The 17,235-nt window shown below is 44.3% G+C and overlaps 1 pseudogene; it reads right to left on the bottom strand.

Annotated features, from left to right (window-relative positions):
• Nucleotides 1-1,443: 1,443 nt before the first annotated feature.
• On the bottom strand, nucleotides 1,444-1,561 carry LOC124778622 (annotated as a pseudogene).
• Between the last annotated feature and the right edge of the window lie 15,674 nt (nucleotides 1,562-17,235).

The raw sequence follows: 17,235 nt of genomic DNA, 5'->3' as shown, positions 1-17,235 counted from the left end.
AAGCACAGTCCTAGACTACATAGAAAGGAAGCGCCTACTCTGGTATGGTCACTTACAGCGTATGCCAGACACAAGATGGCCAAACCGGATATGGCAATAGACTCCATATCAAAGAAGAAAGCGCGGTAGACCTGCGAGATGCTGGAAAGACGACGTCAACGAAGCAATGGCGGCGAGAGGTCTTAATGAAGGAGACTGGAATGACCGTGAATGATGGAGATGGGGATGCGAGAGGCGGTGGCAGCCGTAGAAACCTCGCTCCTGTATATATAAAAGCTTAGCTTCCACCCCTTCCCCTTTTTTGTTCCAATCAATAGAAAAAAATAGGTGCAAAATTTAATCACAAGCGGACAATAACAAAAAAAATGGCTCTGAGCACTATGGGACTTAACTGCTAAGGGCATCAGTCCCCTAGAACTTAGAACTAATTAAACCTAACTAACCTAAGGACATCACATACATCCATGCCAGAGGCAGGATTCGAACCTTCGACCGTAGCGGTCGCGCGGTTCCAGACTGTAGCGCCTAGAACCGCTCGGCCACTCCGGCCGGCCCTGAGGACAATAACAAGACGATCCTCACCGACCATGAAGTTTGAAATTTTTTCTGTGTGAATTTTCAGTAATTTTTGAGTACATTTTTCATGGAGGAACAGTGGACTAGCTAAAAGTACTTTAAACATGGACACAAAAAGTCTCGACCGCAGAAACATTTATTTCTGTGGTAACCGGTTTCGGTCGTATCTACATTATTGTAACAACTGTTTTATGACCTGTATACCTGACTGGCTATCGCTGACAAAACTCGGTATGTAGTGGTCGGAGCATCGTGTATTTAAGGAACAACTGCGTTGCTCTCCTTAGCAACTCACGGTCGTGGGCTTACAACACCCGCTCCATTCACTGCCACCGCCTAACATCATGGGTGCAATTTCATGTTCAAATGTTTGTTGTATATGGTGTATTTAATACGTTACTACTATTATCAAACAGCTCTCTAAATGCATTTTATGTTTATATTTCAGTATGAGTGTCTGAAGATGGTCAAATACTGACCGAAACCGGTTACCACCGAAATACACTTTTTTTGCAGTCGAGACAGTTTGTGCTTATTTTTAATGTGTGAATTTTGCTACACAGTTCTTCATCACCATCGCCATTATTATTATTGAATATAGTCTCATTGTTAGAGTTACTTATGTTTAATAACCCTAGTTTTAGAGTTTAATCCTAATACTGTAACATACTCCGTCTTCAGGCCACGAGTGGCCTACCGGAACCATCCGACCGCCGTGTCTTCCTCAGCGGAGGATGCGGATAGGATGGGCGTGGAGTCAGCATACCGCTCTCCCGGTCGTTATGAAAGTATTCTTGTCCGAAGCCGCTACTATTCGGTCGAGTAGCTCCTCAATTGGCATCACGAGGCTGAGTCCACCCCGAAAAATGGCAACAGCGCATGGCGGCCTGGATGGTCACCCATCCAAGTGCCGACCACGCCCGACAGCGCTTAACTTCGGTGATCTCACGGGAACCGGTGTATCCACTGCGGCAAGGCCGTTGCCACTGTAACATACAGTATCATAATTTTATTAACAGTTGAACATTAATAATATAAGTATAGACGGCTGTAGAAGCCAGGTGAGGATAGAAGTCGGTTCTTCACTTTATTGATTTGGAGAGAGAAAAATGGTTTAAATGGCTCTGAGCACTATGGGACTCAACTGCTGAGGTCATTAGTCCCCTAGAACTTAGAACTAGTTAAACCTAACTAACCTAAGGACATCACAAACATCCATTCCCGAGGCAGGATTCGAACCTGCGACCGTAGCGGTCTTGCGGTTCCAGACTGCAGCGCCTTTAACCGCACGGCCACTTCGGCCGGCGATTTGGAGAGAGCTGCAGCCTTATGGCGAACACTTACAACCAAACAAAGAAACCACTGTGATACTGACAGTAAGTTTTGTGGCGATAGTTGCACGTGATCATCTGCTGTGTCATTGTTCGTGTTTCCTATATGTGGGATGGAAGGTAAGTGAGAAGCATTTCGTACTAAAATAAATGTTATGATAGTTAATTATTACAATACTAGAAAAACGTTATATTCCTACCTTCGCAAATACGTCATTGTGAACTGTTTGAGTTATGTAATTTTGTACTCAGACAACATTTAGTATAATGGCATCCAGTCGTTCACTTTTGTTGATGTTCATCTTATATCCTCCTTTCAAGCCACTGTCCATTCAGTTTAACTGCTCTTGCAAGTCCTTTGCTGTCTCTGACAGAATTACAATGTCATCGGGAAATCCTCAAAGTTTTTATTTCTTCTCTCTGGACTTTAATTCCTCCTCTAAAATTTTCTTTTGTTTCCTTTACTGCTTGCTCGATATACAGATTGAATAACATCGGAGAGAGGCTGCACCCGTGTTTCACTCCATTCTCAACAACTGCTTCCCTTTTCATGCCCCTCGACTCTTATAACTGCCATCTGGTTTCTGTACAAATTGTAAATGGCCTTTCGCTCCCTGTGTTTGACCCCTGCTACCTTCAGAAATTGAAAGAGAGTATTGCAGCCATAAACGTCAAAAGCTTTCTGTAAGACTACAAATGTTAGGAACGTAGGTTTGCCTCTCCTTAACCTATATTCTAAGATAAGTCGTAGGGTCAGTATTGCCTCACGTGTTCCAACATTTCTACGGAATCCAAACTGATCTTCCCCGAGGCCGGCTTCTACCAGTTTTTCCATTCGTCTGTAAATAATTCGTGTCAATATTTTGCAGCCGTGACTTATTAAACTGATAGTTCGGTAATTTTCACACCTATTAACACCTACTTTCTATGGTAGTGGAAATGTTATATTCTTCTTGAAGCCTGAGGGTATTTCGCCTGTTTCCTATATTTTGCTCATCAGATGGAAGAGTTCCGTCATGGCTGGCTCTCCGGCTATGAGTAGTTCTAGCGGAATGTTTTCTACTCCAACGGCCTTGTTTCAACTTAGGTCTTTCAGCACTCTGTCAAATCTTCACGTAGTGTCATATCTCCAATCTTATATTCATCTACGTCCTCTTTCATTTCCATAACATCGTCCTCAAGTACATCTAGCTTGTATAGACCACGTATATACTGCTTCCACCTTTCTTCTTTCCCTTCTTTGCTTAGGGCTGGTTTTCTATCGGTATATATAGGCCACGACATCTTGGTAGATGACTGTTGCAGTGTCTGTGTGTTTACGGGTTGCATTTTTTCATATGACTTGTCAAGCCAATGGCAGCACGGCATCTCTTGCCGCAATTGTCACAAGTGTATCTGGCTGCTGAGGCAGGAGCAGTGGTAGCATTGCGAAGCTTTTTCTGTCTTAATCTGTCTAATAAGCCTTCATCATGCTTCGACATCCAGATGATATATCATAACGCCACTCTGGTCTCATGCTAGCCCGTGCCTCCCATCTGTTTGTGTCGATTCCAAAGCTCTGCATATCTCGTTTACAGGAGTCCTTGAACCTCAATACAGGATGTCCTACAGGTCTTTTGGCTGTAGAGATCTCTCCAAGCATCACCTCACGTGGTAATCTGTCAGGATCCATACGGTGGACGTGTCCCAGCCAGCGAAGTCGTCTCTGCTTCAAGATAGCTGAAATGCTGTTGCAGTTAGCTTTAGATAGCACTGCTTCGTTGGTCACTCGGTCCTTCCACGTTACTCCGAGGATGGATCTCAGGCACCGCATGTGGAAAGCATTAAGGCCATGTTCTTGTTTAGCATAGGTAGTCCATGTTCCGATGCATACAAAAGGATGATGAGGACGCAAGTTTGATATACAAGAATTTTGGTGGTCAAAGAGAGTTTGTTGTTTTTCCAAACACGTGTAGAGAGTTTGCCAAAAGTTGTCGCAGCTCTTCCAATGCGAGCATCAATTTCCTTGTCAACAGAGATGTCTGATTCTATAGTAGATCCAAGATAGCAGAAGTTATCTACGACTTGCAGAGTAGTGCCATCTAGTGTGATAATAGGCCTTGTGTTAGCACCCTGAACCATAATTACGGCCTTAGTGCTGTTTACACTCATCGAGAGTAGGTGGCATGCGTGACTAAATCTTGATACCAGCTCTTGCAGCTCTTCTGCGGAGTTCGCAACAGTTGCAGCATCATCAGCATACAAGATTTCAAGAGCGACTATCTCGGAGCGCTTTGTCTTACTCTTCAGAAGAATGATATTGAAAAGCCTTCCATTTTTCCTAGTATGCAGATGTACTCCAACATCGCAATTCTCGAAAGCCACTTGGAGCAGACCCGAGAGGGAAATTCCAAAAAGTGTAGGTGCCAACACACAGCCTTGTCTTTCGCCACAGTTGATACTGAATGGTTTAGATGTACTGCCATCGAAGATTACAGAGCCACGCATATTGTCTTGAAAAGATCTTATTAAAGACAGCAAAGTTGGGGGACATCCAATTTGTTTCCAATATGCTGTAGAGTCTCTCCCTACTGACGGTGTCAAAGGCTTTGTTGAGGTCAACAAAAGCCACATATAATGGCACTCTGTGTTCGCAGCACTTCTCTTGTAGTTGGCGCAAGGTGAATATCATGTCACTTGTGGATCTGCCACTTCGAAATCCACACTGTAACTCAGGGTAGGTCCGAGCAGCCAAGGTTGCCAGTTTCTTCAGGTTTATCCTTGCATACGCCTTTCCAGAAATGCTCAAGAGAGATTTTCGTCTATAGTTGTTAGAATTACCTCTGTCGCCTTTTCCCTTGTAGATAGTTACTATATTTGCATCTCGCATGTCTTGGAGTACTGTGCCTTCTTCCCAGCACTGCAGTAGGATTTGATACAATATCGGCAAAACCCAGCCAAGTTTGATTATTTCTGCTGGTAAGTTATCATGCCTGTACTCTTGCCTAGCTCTATACTTTTAAGTGCGAGTTTTAATTCGTCAACGGTCGGAGGATCATCAAGCTCAGACATTACTGGGTAAGTTGGTGTGGTGTGCGTACTGTAAGACCTTCGATACACACACCATCAGATTATTTGACTTGTCGCTCTAACGAAGCAGGCGAGTGTCAGCAATATGTCTCGTGGTCTTATCGTGGCGTGTTTATCTTCTGCCATTAGGTCAGACGATAGAAATGCCACTTGCACGCTTAGAGTAGCAGATTGACGGTGACCTACTTTAAACAGAACTTGATTAATTTTCACACACATTTATTAAAATAATAACAATCATAAGCCTTACTTAACTTGATTCTGGATGCTATTTACAATTGACAATCTGAAGTTCCTTTGGTCTTGGTACGTTAACTTATTCTCACATATCTCTGATACTTGACAGTGTGTCCATACATTTATCTTCATGGCTATGTACAGGAATATGATAATCTTATTAGGCGCAGACTGAAACTTGACTACAGACTAATGCAGACTAATCCAGACTGACTCATAGGAGGTCAGTACACTCGTTATAATACCTCGCGCGTTCAGGTATCACTGCGGGAGTGTGATCCGCGAGGAGAAAAGGTTCTACGTTAGCAGCAATCTCATTGGCTGAATTACATATTAATACGCGGATCGGCGGAAGCAGAATTTGGTCCGTCTCTAAGACAGCGCCATCTCGTAGTGCGGAGACGGACGAGCGCTGCACCTGCGCTGTTGTGCTTAGAGGGGCGCGCTCTAGTGGGAAAGTTGTGTACGCGCTAACTACGCGGAACTATGAACACAACAGTTGGTAAAGTACCCAAAGCTTCTGAAGAAATGTTGACCTCTTCTGAGTATAGTTTAGCATAGTGCTGCACCCATCTATCTAGCTGCTGGTTTTTATTAATGATTGGGACTCCATTTAGATCTTTTATTGCAGCGAACTTCATGCTTGTTGTTTCAATGGCCTTTTTGATGCATGGATACATGCCACTCTATCTGAGCTCTTGATATTCACCCAGGTGGTTCTCTTTTCTCCAAAGGTCCCAAATCGTCTGTAGATGGTAAATTCGGCGCTAGTAGTGATGGGACTTGGGTAACGATCGGAGTACCCTGGCGCTGATTGAGCTCCTAGGTGGCTGTGCGGCCGGTGATGCGCGGCTCGGGTGAGACGGCAGGGAGCAGGCAGGAGGGAGGAGGCGCGACCTTGCCGGGTAACGGCGATCCGTTGTTACGGGGGCACAGCAGCCGCGGCCGCGGCCGCAGCCGGCACAGTTATGTGGGCGCCGCACCCGCCAAGCCGCGGACCGCTGGACGGCTTATTTACACCGGGCGGCGGGGCACTCAGCGCCTGAGACGCACTGGGCCGGTGCCGGGACGTGTAGCTGCTGGCGGTGTCCAGGTGCGAGTACGTTCTGTCGGCGAGGCACATCACGTGGTACGGGGCCACAGATGAGTCTGTCAGGAGGACCACTACCGTGCCAAAAACTGTAAGGTACACTACTGGCCATTAAAATTGCAACACCAAGAAGAAATGCAGATGATAAACGGATATTCATTGGACAAATGTATTATACTAGAACTGACACGTGATTACATTTTCACGCAAGTTGGGTGCATAGATCCTGAGAAACCAGTACCCAGAACAACCACCTCTGGCCGTAATAACGGCCTCGATACGTCTGGGCATTGGCTCAAACACAGCTTGGGTTGCGTGTACAGGTACAGCTGCCCATGCAGCTTCAACACAATACCACAGTTCATCAAGAGTACTGACCGGCGTATTGTGACGAGGCAGTTGCTCGGCCACCATTGACCAGACATTTCTCAGTTGGTGAGATATCTGAAGAATGTGCTGGCCAGGGCAGCAGTCGAACATTTTCTGTATCCAAAAGGCCCGTGCAGGACCTGCAACATGCGGTCGTGCATTATCCTGCTGAAATGTAGGGTTTCGCAGGGATAGAATGAAGGGTAGAGCCACGGGTCGTAACACATCTGGAATATGACGTCCACTGTTCAAAGTGCCGTCAATGTGAACAAGAGCTGACCGAGACGTGTAACCAATGCCACCCCATACCATCACGCTGGGTGATTCGCCAGTATGGCGATGACGAATACACGCTTCCAATGCGTGTTCACCACGATGTCGCCAAACACGGATGCGACCATCATGATGCTGTAAACAGAACCTGGATTCATCCGAAAAAATGACGTTTTGCCATTCGTGCACCCAGGTTCGTCGTTGAGTACTCCATCACAGGCGCTTTTGTCTGTGATGCAGCGTCAAGAGTAACAGCAGCCATGGTCTCCGAGCTGATGGTCCATGCTGCTGCAAACGTCGTCGAACTGTTCGTGCAGATGGTTGTTGTCTTGCAAACGTCCCCTTCTGTTCATTCAAAGATCGAGACGTGTCTGCACGATCCATTCCAGCCATGCGGATAAGATGCCTGTTATCTCGACTGCTAGTGGGATCCAGCACGGCGTTCCGTATTACCCTCCTGAACCCACCGATTCCATATTCTGCTAACAGTCATTGGATCTCGACCAACGCGAGCAGCAATGTCGCGATACGATAAATCGCAATCGCGATAGACTATAATCCGACATTTATCAAAGTCGGAAACGTGATGGCGTGATGGTACGCATTTCTCCTCCTTACACGAGGCATCGCAACAACGTTTCACCTGGCAACGCCGGTCAACTGCTGTTTGTGTATGAGAAATCGGTTGGAAACTTTCCTCGTGTCAGCACGCTGTAAGTGTCGCCACCGGCGCCAACCTTGTTTGAATGCTCTGAAAAGCTAAGCACTTGCATATCACAGCATCTTCTTGCTGTCGGTTAAATTTCGCGTCCGTAGCACGTCTTATTCGTGGTGCAGCAATTTTCATGGCCATTAGTGTATATGTAACTCCATCTTGGGTTCAGGGTCGTTGGATAGTGACTGGTTGATAAAAAGTAATAATACTGTATCAACAGCCACTATTTTGTAATTTTTTATTATGCAACCAGTTTTGACACTGCAATTAAGTCATCTTCAGGCCTATACAATAAAGTTACAATACATCAGATAAATATATAATAGGATGTCACGCGTGGTATTACACAAACGAAACAAATGATACAGATTAATGTATACAGGTAAAAGAAACCAGTAGTTATGTAAAATACTCTGGTTTTAATGAAAGATACGCTATGAACGTACAGTTCGTTCTGCATCCCTAATAGGAGCACATCAGTCACCGAACAGAAACAATAATAAAACAGTAGCGTCAATGTAATGGAAACATTAGTCCTAGACATTCATATGAGGCTAAGCGACAAGGACAGTAAACACAGGCACGCTATTAGCAATGTACTACCGTCTAGTCTACCTCTACTTATCATACTGCATTTTAGTCTGCGGAAATGGTGGACGTATGCAGATCTATAGGTTAGTGAAGCTTCAAAAGAAGGCTGTTAGATGCATGGCAAATCGGACCCCAAGACAATCCTGCGGAAATAAACTCAGCGAACTTCATATTATGACAGTCCCTTCGCTATATATATTTGAAACAATATGCACGTGAAAGCAAATAGTACTATCAAACTGAATAGAGATGTACACAATTACAGTGCGAGAAATAGGGATGATTATCATTTACACAGGAAGGGGCCCAAGTTATCCGAAAAAGATCCGATAACTGCTGGGCGCATAGTATACAATATGTTGCCACCCAGAATAGGAAGCATTGAAAAGACACCTGTTTTTAGAAACAAATTAAAAGCTTATTTAGTCTCCTTAGCGTTATGTAGTTTAAGTGAATACCTAGAAGCTAAACACTAGAAGGGATCTTGTTCAAGCATTGAGGCCATCATAAAGTGTGTATTCATAAAGCAGCAAGCACAAATATAAAATAGATGTACTGCCTTGTTATATAAAAATGATCCTGCTGATGCTTGCCCATTTTTATTTCCTTCAGGTGCCTTAAAGACATACTGTTATAAAGTGAGGCTGCCAGAGCATAAGATCACAGAGGTTGCTCAGTGCATGGTGTACACTACAGAAGTGTGATGGTGAAATCATAATACTGTAAAAATGTGTAGATGAGCTTATGACTATCGTGTTGTCATGAAAGTGTTAATATCCATTTTTCCGTCTCTTTCAGATTATGTTAAAGACAACTTATTCTTCTTCTCATGTGATGTGTGTGTGTGCATATTGAAATTGTGTATAACGTGACCACATCTATATCTATACAATGTCTGCAGATGGATTAATAAATAAATAAACAAGGACCTTATACGTACTGGAAAAATAACAATGATAGCTAATAGCCGACAAAAGTAGTACAGCAAAGCTGTCAGTATTACGTAATATGAATAATTCAATCGAATAAGCATTAGTGTCGTAAACAATCAGAATAGAATCAAAGAAAGAAAGCGTAAAACTGTGAATCAACTAAAAGAACAAGAGAAGCATGTCAGATACTATGAGTGTAGACATCATGTAACCTGCAGGTGAATCCACAAATAAGGAGTATTCAATGTGACACATCAGCCTAAAAGTGATAGAGGCAATCTGAAACAGCATCACCAAGATATCCATATTCATTTGGAAATGGGCGAACGTTAGTAAAAAGGTCAACCAACAGATAGAAAGAAGAAACAGAGACATATAGGAAACATTTGAGTAGCAACTGTATTCAAACAAAGTAACGACACAACTGAACCGTGATTAAGGCTAAAAAACTAATGCTGTAGGTTACTAAGTTGCTGAGTGAAAAAATATGTCGCCAAAAAAATGAAGTACTATCTTACTTAAGAAGCGGGACCATCGTATTGTAAACAGCGATGAGTGTCGCCATAAGCAGCAGTAATCTGCATTAACTAATATTCTTAAAAGATGGCATGAAGCAAAAATGAGTTTACTCTTCGTGTAACGAATAATAGCCTTATTCATTTGTCACCGAACTGTAAGAGCCAGTCTGAAATGTCGAGTTGTTATTAGTAACTTTTTTCCCTAAACTCAAGTGCACTGGTAAACAGGAATTTTTCGACTATTGTTAATTGCAACACTGGAGCTTTATACCTCACCTAGCAGCCAAATACGGGTCGTTACTGCACGGTTAGGTGAGTGTGATTCTCAAGACACGTCTAGAACGGAGAACAATGATGAAGAGGACGCATTCAAGTCGCTAGTACAGTCAGCTCTGTTGGAAGGATAGCCGGAATATCACGTAAAGTTATGGATAAGTATACTGAAAATATAGACGATTTTGCTGTATATGAGAACGCAACAAAGATAAAGCATTGTTTCGTGCAACTTTGATTGTTTTAATTTTTTATGTTTTATGTCTTTTAATGGTAGGACAAGAAAAAGATACATTTTGTATCTCAAGTCTAATCAATTATGTATAAAGTCTCGTTTCTGTTGTTGTCATCTTCAGCAAGAAGACTGGATTGATGCAGCTTCCCACGCTACTCTGCCCTGTGCAAGCGTCTTCTTCTCTACTTAAATATCGCATAACTACAGGGTGGTTGTAATTAAACTTTCGCTACTTCAGAGGGTCCCCATAAAAGAAAGAGATCGTATGACAATGAAAATTTGTGGAAACATCTGTAAGGGTAAGTGGAAGAGAAATAATGAATAAACCACTGAAAGTAACGTGTTTTAATTTCCACGTGACAAAGTAACATTTGTGAACTGAGAACCATTCTTATGTTTCAGGTTAAAAATGTTGCTCAATCTGACGACCATCTGCATACACGACGCCTGGAACCACACTAGAGGTTATTTTACGGCTACCGAAACAATGGTGGACCATGGAATATTCAGCTACCGTGACACATCTCGTGCGCTTTTTCAATATAGCGCACTGCATCCAGCATACTCAGCCATGGCAACGGTAACTCTTCAACAATTTGTGGGGAAATTTTCGATTGCCCTCTCGCAAGACCAATTCCCAAATCGGCAGTTAATTCGAACTTTCTAATCATGTTATTTAATCCTGGTCCGGATAGAGGACCTCACTGTACTACTTTAATGAGTCGATACTCGCAAAGATCAATAGCACTACTGCCGTTGCTTTAATAAAACAGCTTTACTAGTAAAGCCCTACTTTCGTTGACCAGATATGTCTGCAACTGTAATGCAAACTGATGCTTGAGCTTTAACCGTCCGTCGCTGTACCAGTACCGGCGCCTAATGGAAACTCATTACACTAAAGCTACTAACAACGCAAATCCTGCTGTTCCCGATCTGGACATCATTCCTATAATGTTGGCTATCCATATGGTAAATAGTTTTCTGTCTGTTGCCTCAAGTAGCGGAAGTTTAATGTTAATCTCCTTATTATACTTAGTCCTTATTGTTCCTCTACAATTTATGTCGCTCCAGACTTCCTTCCAATATCAAATTGACGATTCCCTGAAATAAATAAATTTCATAAATTTCTTTTTTCTTCAATTACAGGGTGATTCAAAAAGAATACCACAACTTTAGGAATTTAAAACTCTGCAACGACAAAAGGCAGAGCTAAGCACTATCTGTCGGCGAATTAAGGGAGCTATAAAGTTTCATTTAGTTGTACATTTGTTCGCTTGAGGCGCTGTTGACTAGGCGTCAGCGTCAGTTGATGCTAAGATGGCGACCGCTCAACAGAAAGCTTTTTGTGTTATTGAGTACGGCAGAAGTGAATCGACGACAGTTGTTCAGCGTGCATTTCGAACGAAGTATGGTGTTAAACCTCCTGATAGGTGGTGTATTAAACGTTGGTATAAACAGTTTACAGAGAATGGGTGTTTGTGCAAAGGCCAGGCAGCCCGTGACAGAGCACTTCATCACTGGCCTCCAAGAAGCCCTGATCTTACCCCCTGCGATTTTTTCTTATGGGGGTATGTTAAGGATATGGTGTTTCGGCCACCTCTCCCAGCCACCATTGATGATTTGAAACGAGAAATAACAGCAGCTATCCAAACTGTTACGCCTGATATGCTACAGAGAGTGTGGAACGAGTTGGAGTATCGGGTTGATATTGCTCGAGTGTCTGGAGGGGGCCATATTGAACATCCCTGAACTTGTTTTTGAGTGAAAAAAAACCTTTTTAAATACTCTTTGTAATGATGTATAACAGAAGGTTATATTATGTTTCTTTCATTAAATACACATTTTTAAAGTTGTGGTATTCTTTTTGAATCACCCTGTATATTCATTACATTTTCACTAGTTATACGCTCTACTCATCTAATTTTCAACGTTCTTCTGTAGCATCACAATTCAGAAGTTCCTGTTTCTTTCTTTCGTAAACGTCTTTCTCGCTGTTGTCAGTCTGCATTTAATATCATCTGAATTTCTGTCATTGTCACTTACTTTGCTACCCAAATAACAAAACTCATCTACTTCTTTTAACGTCCCATTTCCTGAGCTATTTGTATCACCATCGCTGATTTAATTTGGTCATACCCTCTATCTTCTCTACCGTCTTATTAACGCACACAGTCCCTCATAAATCTCTTCGGTCTTAACGGTCTTCGCTAAACAACATGCCAGAAACACCCGTTGCCGGCCGTTTTGGCCGAGCGGTTCTAGACGCTTCAGTCTGGAACCGCTGGACCGCTACGGTCGCAGGTTCGAATCCTGCCCCGGGCATGGATGTGTGTGATGTCCTTAGGTTAGTTAGGTTTAAGTAGTTCTAAGTTCTAGGGGACTGATGACCTTAGAAGTTAAGTCCCATAGTGCTCAGAGCCATTTGAAACATCCGTTACCACCACAGTAAAATCCTTTCTGTCCCACTCCATCGTTCAGCCACTTTCTGGAAGTCCTTCCCTGTAGCAGGAACCCGACTCTGAAATAAGCTCCCGCGTCTACTGAAGACAGTTAATGACATATGTATATTAAAGCAAGACTAATGGTTACCATGCACTCGACACCCTTGAACTTTCTGGCTGGCTCTGAGCACTAAGCGACTTAACTTATGAGGACATCAGTCGCCTAGACTTTGAACTAATTAAATCTGACTAACCTAAGGACATCACACACGTCCATGCCCGAGGCAGGATTCGAACCTGCGACCGTAGCGGTCACGCGGTTCCAGACTGAAGCGCCTAGAACCGCACGGCCACACCGCCCGGCTTGAACTTTGTGTCCAGACCGATCTTCCTCATTTAGCTGCATTCTTAGATCCTTCAGCCTCCTTACATTTACTTTTCCCAGAGCTCGCTGTGTTAGAAGATCTATTTTTGTACATCTACAAATCCTTTTTATATCTGCCAATATCATTATTGTCATCATTATTGTCATCATTATTGTCAACATCTACATGGATACATCTACGTACATTCTCTTCCTGTCAGAGGTTTCATCGAACCACTTTCACAATAATTATCTATTATTCCACTCTCGAACACCGAACTCTGATTTCCTTTATTTTCCCGACCTATGTAGGTCGGCGTCAGCAAAATATTTTCGCATTCGGAGGAGAAAGTTGGTGGTTGAAATTTCGTGAGAAGATTCTGCCACAACGAGAAACGTCTTTGGTTAATGACGTCCAACTCAAATGCTATATCATGGCCGTGACATTCTCTTCCCTATTTCTCTATAATACAACATATGCTGCTCTTCTCTGTACTTTCTCGATGTACTCCGTTAATCCTATCTGCGCAGCAGTACTCAAAGAGAGGACTGAGCAGCGTAGTGTAGGCAGTCTCTTCAGTTGATGTGTTTCGCAGCACTGTGCTAACGGATACGCTCGTCATACGTCCCACATTGATTTCTGCCGTTCTTTCTCGCAGTGTTGCTTGCCCGATAGCACGATCACACTAAACAAACGCCTCTACTCTCGGTCGTTAAGCGAAGGCCATCGGCCGCTCGTTGTCCGTGGTGATACGTAATGTCTGAAATTTAGTATTCTCAACACATTCTTGACATTGTCGACCTCGGAATATTGAGTTCCTTATCGATTTCCGAAATGGAATGTCCCAAGCGTCTAGCTCCAACTACCATCCTTCGAGTTCAAAGTCTGTTAATTCCCATCGTTCGGCATAATCACGTCGGAAACTGTTTCATGTGTATCACCTGAGTACGGATGACAGCTCCGCCAATATTACTGCCGTATGTATATGTGCTTATCGCTGTCCCATGACTTTTGGGTTTTCAGTGTATTATTACTATTAGTGGCAGCAGTAGTACAATTACTGCCAGTATTAACTTTATAAGTTCATCGTCAGACATTCAAACGATTTTAATACTATTTGTCAATAAAACTGTTAATTCTCAGGTAACTACAATGTAACAAACGTATTGCATGTTTGAAATCTTGAGTTGTAACTTCGGACGTTCCCCAAGGTAGTGTTATATGACCATTAATACATCAATGTCTAGTACATAACGTCGGAATTTGGATGAGGCTGCCGGCCGCTGTGACCGATCGGTTCTAGGCGCTTCAGCCCGGAACCGCACTGCTTCTAAGGTCGCAGGTTCGAATCCTGCCTAGGGCATGGGTGTGTGTGATGTCCTTAGGTTAGTTAGGTTTAAGTAGTTCTAAGTTCTAGGGGACTGATGGCCTAAGAAGTTAAGTCCAATAGTGATCAGAGCCATTTGAACCAGTTTTGGATGAGGCTCTTCGCAAATGACGCTGTTGTGCACAGAGAAGCCGCGAGGATAGAAAATAGCAGCAAAATGCAGAATGACCTGCAGAGGGTAGACCCTTGGTGCGGGGATCTGTAGTTGACCCTCAACATATACAAAAGCAAGAACTACGCGTAAATAGACCAAAAGACCCGCTATTATCTGATTACACTTCCACTGGAACGAACCACATTCCATCAATATTTATGCAGACACATATATGAAGATTTAAAGCGGGACGATCATGTAAAACTAATTGTAGGAAAGGCAGATGCCAGACAGATTCTTTAATAAAATCGTCAGGAAGTGCAGGCCAGCCACAAAAAAGGTAGCTTGGAAAAGCCTTGTTCAACTGATTCCTTAATACCACCCACTGGTTTGAGATCCGTATCAGAAAGAATTGACAGCGACAATATAGAGTATCCCAGAAATCCAGATATGTTGCGACAAAATTCGAGGGGCTATAGATGGCGTCTTAAAGGAGGATAACAACCCGTGTCAGGAAACATCGTCTAACGACGTTTCAGAGTGTCAAAGTTACAGGCACCGGCGCCTGTCACCAGACCACCCCTTCGGCAGCAAAGGTGACTTTGTACGCTGACGGACAATATTGGGAACGTCTTGCAATGTTGTTTGTTATTCAGTGATCGCGACTGATTGCCGGCATCGCCGGTGGAGAAGACGTAGCTAGCTGCTGCGTAGGAAGGCCCTGTCTCGTATGAGTGCGATGCTCTGTCGCCTCAGCAGATGACGTTTTCGGACATGGGTTCCCAGAAAAATAGAAGAACAATGGAGCTGTTACATGATTCCAGCAGAAAAATAAACTGTAGATGGAAACCCGCGTGCGAAACCGTCGTCTGCTCAGGCAACAGAGCATCGCATTCATAGGAGACAAGGCATTTCTACGCAGCAGCTAGCTCCGTCTATTCCACTGGCGATCCTGGCAATTAGTCGCGATCACTGAATAATAAACCACATTGCAAGACCTTCCGAATATTGTCCGTCAGTGTACAAAGCCACGTTTGCTGCCGAAAGGTGTCGTAGTTGCAGGTGCCGGCGCCTGTAACTTCGAAGTTCTGTAGCTCCCTTGGATGACGTTCCTGGAGACGGGTTCCTGTTATCGATTTGTTCCTCATGACACCCTTTACAAACCATTCAAAGTTAGTCGGTAAATTTCCTGGACACCCTCTAGAGAATATCCCAAGAATAGCAGTGAGTTTCACTATAGGTCGTATTGCTTTGTATTGTACTCTATGATAACTGGGAGCCTTAAAACGACAGAGAGGCTCCGTCCCCAACGCAGCCGCAGTGGTCCACAGCCCCGCGATGACTACCGCAGTCCACTTCACCCTTCACCGCCCCACTCTTTCAGCAGGGTTGTCTTGCGGTTCGGCTCCCGATGCCCCTCCCCCCAGGGAACGTCTCACTCCAGACGAGTGTAACCCCTGCGTGTGGTAGAGTAATGGTGGTGTACGCGTTATGTGGAGAACTTGTTTGCGCGGCAATCAAATGGTTCCAATGGCTCTGAGCACTATGGGACTTAACTTCTGAGGTCATCAGTCCCCTAGAACTTTGAACTACTTAAACCTAATTAACCTAAGGACATCACACACATCCATGCCCGGGGCAGGATTCGAACCTGCAACCGTAGCAGCCGCGCGGTTCCAGACTGACGCGCCTACAACCGCTCGGCCACCCCAGCCGGTTGCGCGGGAATCGCCGACATAGTGTAGAAGAGGCGGAGTAAGGGGAACCAGCCCGCATTCGCCGAGGCAGACGGAAAACCGCGTAAAAGCCATCCATAGACTGGCCGGCTCACCGGACCTCGACACAAGTCCACCGAGCGGGGTTTAAGTAGTTCTAATTTGTAGGGGACTGATGACCTCAGAAGTGAAGTCCCACAGTGCTCAGAGCCATTTTTGATTCGTGCCGGGGACCCAATCCGGAAAGCCGAGCGTTAGAATCGTTATACGTACGTTAGTTTAGTAAGCTCTGAACCTCGCGGAGATGTTAATCCGACTCGAGTCACAGTCGGTACACGTGAGACGTTGTGCTGTTCGGTGTACTTTACTGTTAAAATTCACTGAAGATTCAACCAGTATAATACTTCCTCCCACGTATATCTCACAGAAAGATTCATAAGAGGTAGTACGTGAACAGCTTCAGCGTTTTCGAAATACTCGTTCACAGACTCTGCGAAATAATAATCAGTCCTTTCTCGGAGGTGCTTATCTCAATGTATTTCCCCATCCGCCTTCCGTATCTGCTCCACCTGTATAGTTTCGTTGCCACGTCACGCGCCTGCGACGCCACCAGCCGTCATCCAACGTCGCCGTGGGCAGCGCTCATAACGCCTTTTCTCATCAATGTACTCGTATATTCAGTGTTTTCTATGTTGTTTTTGCAGTCTTTAGACATGTGCCGTTTGTCGTTGGCGCGAGCGTGCGATGTTTGGCTCAGTGCGGTGTAGCCCCGTGTGTGCCAATCCGAGGAGACAGACCGGAGCGGCCGCTCGCCGTGTCGGTTGAGAGCTTACGAACAGGGAGCACCTGAGGCGATAGTAAACTGAACGTAGGAGTTGGCAGTATGAGGTCCTGGAGTTATTGCATAGTATATGAAGTGGGGCAGCGCAGTGAAGAGGCTTCTTACGACAGTGCTTGCAGCAGACAAAAATGGTTTTCATCTGTTCTGGAATTCGAATTAGTGCCCCCCCCCCCCCACCCCCCC

Source organism: Schistocerca piceifrons, chromosome 2, assembly GCF_021461385.2.
Source record: "Schistocerca piceifrons isolate TAMUIC-IGC-003096 chromosome 2, iqSchPice1.1, whole genome shotgun sequence".
Classification (NCBI taxonomy): domain Eukaryota; kingdom Metazoa; phylum Arthropoda; class Insecta; order Orthoptera; family Acrididae; genus Schistocerca; species Schistocerca piceifrons.
This window is presented reverse-complemented; position numbering and strand designations above follow the sequence as displayed.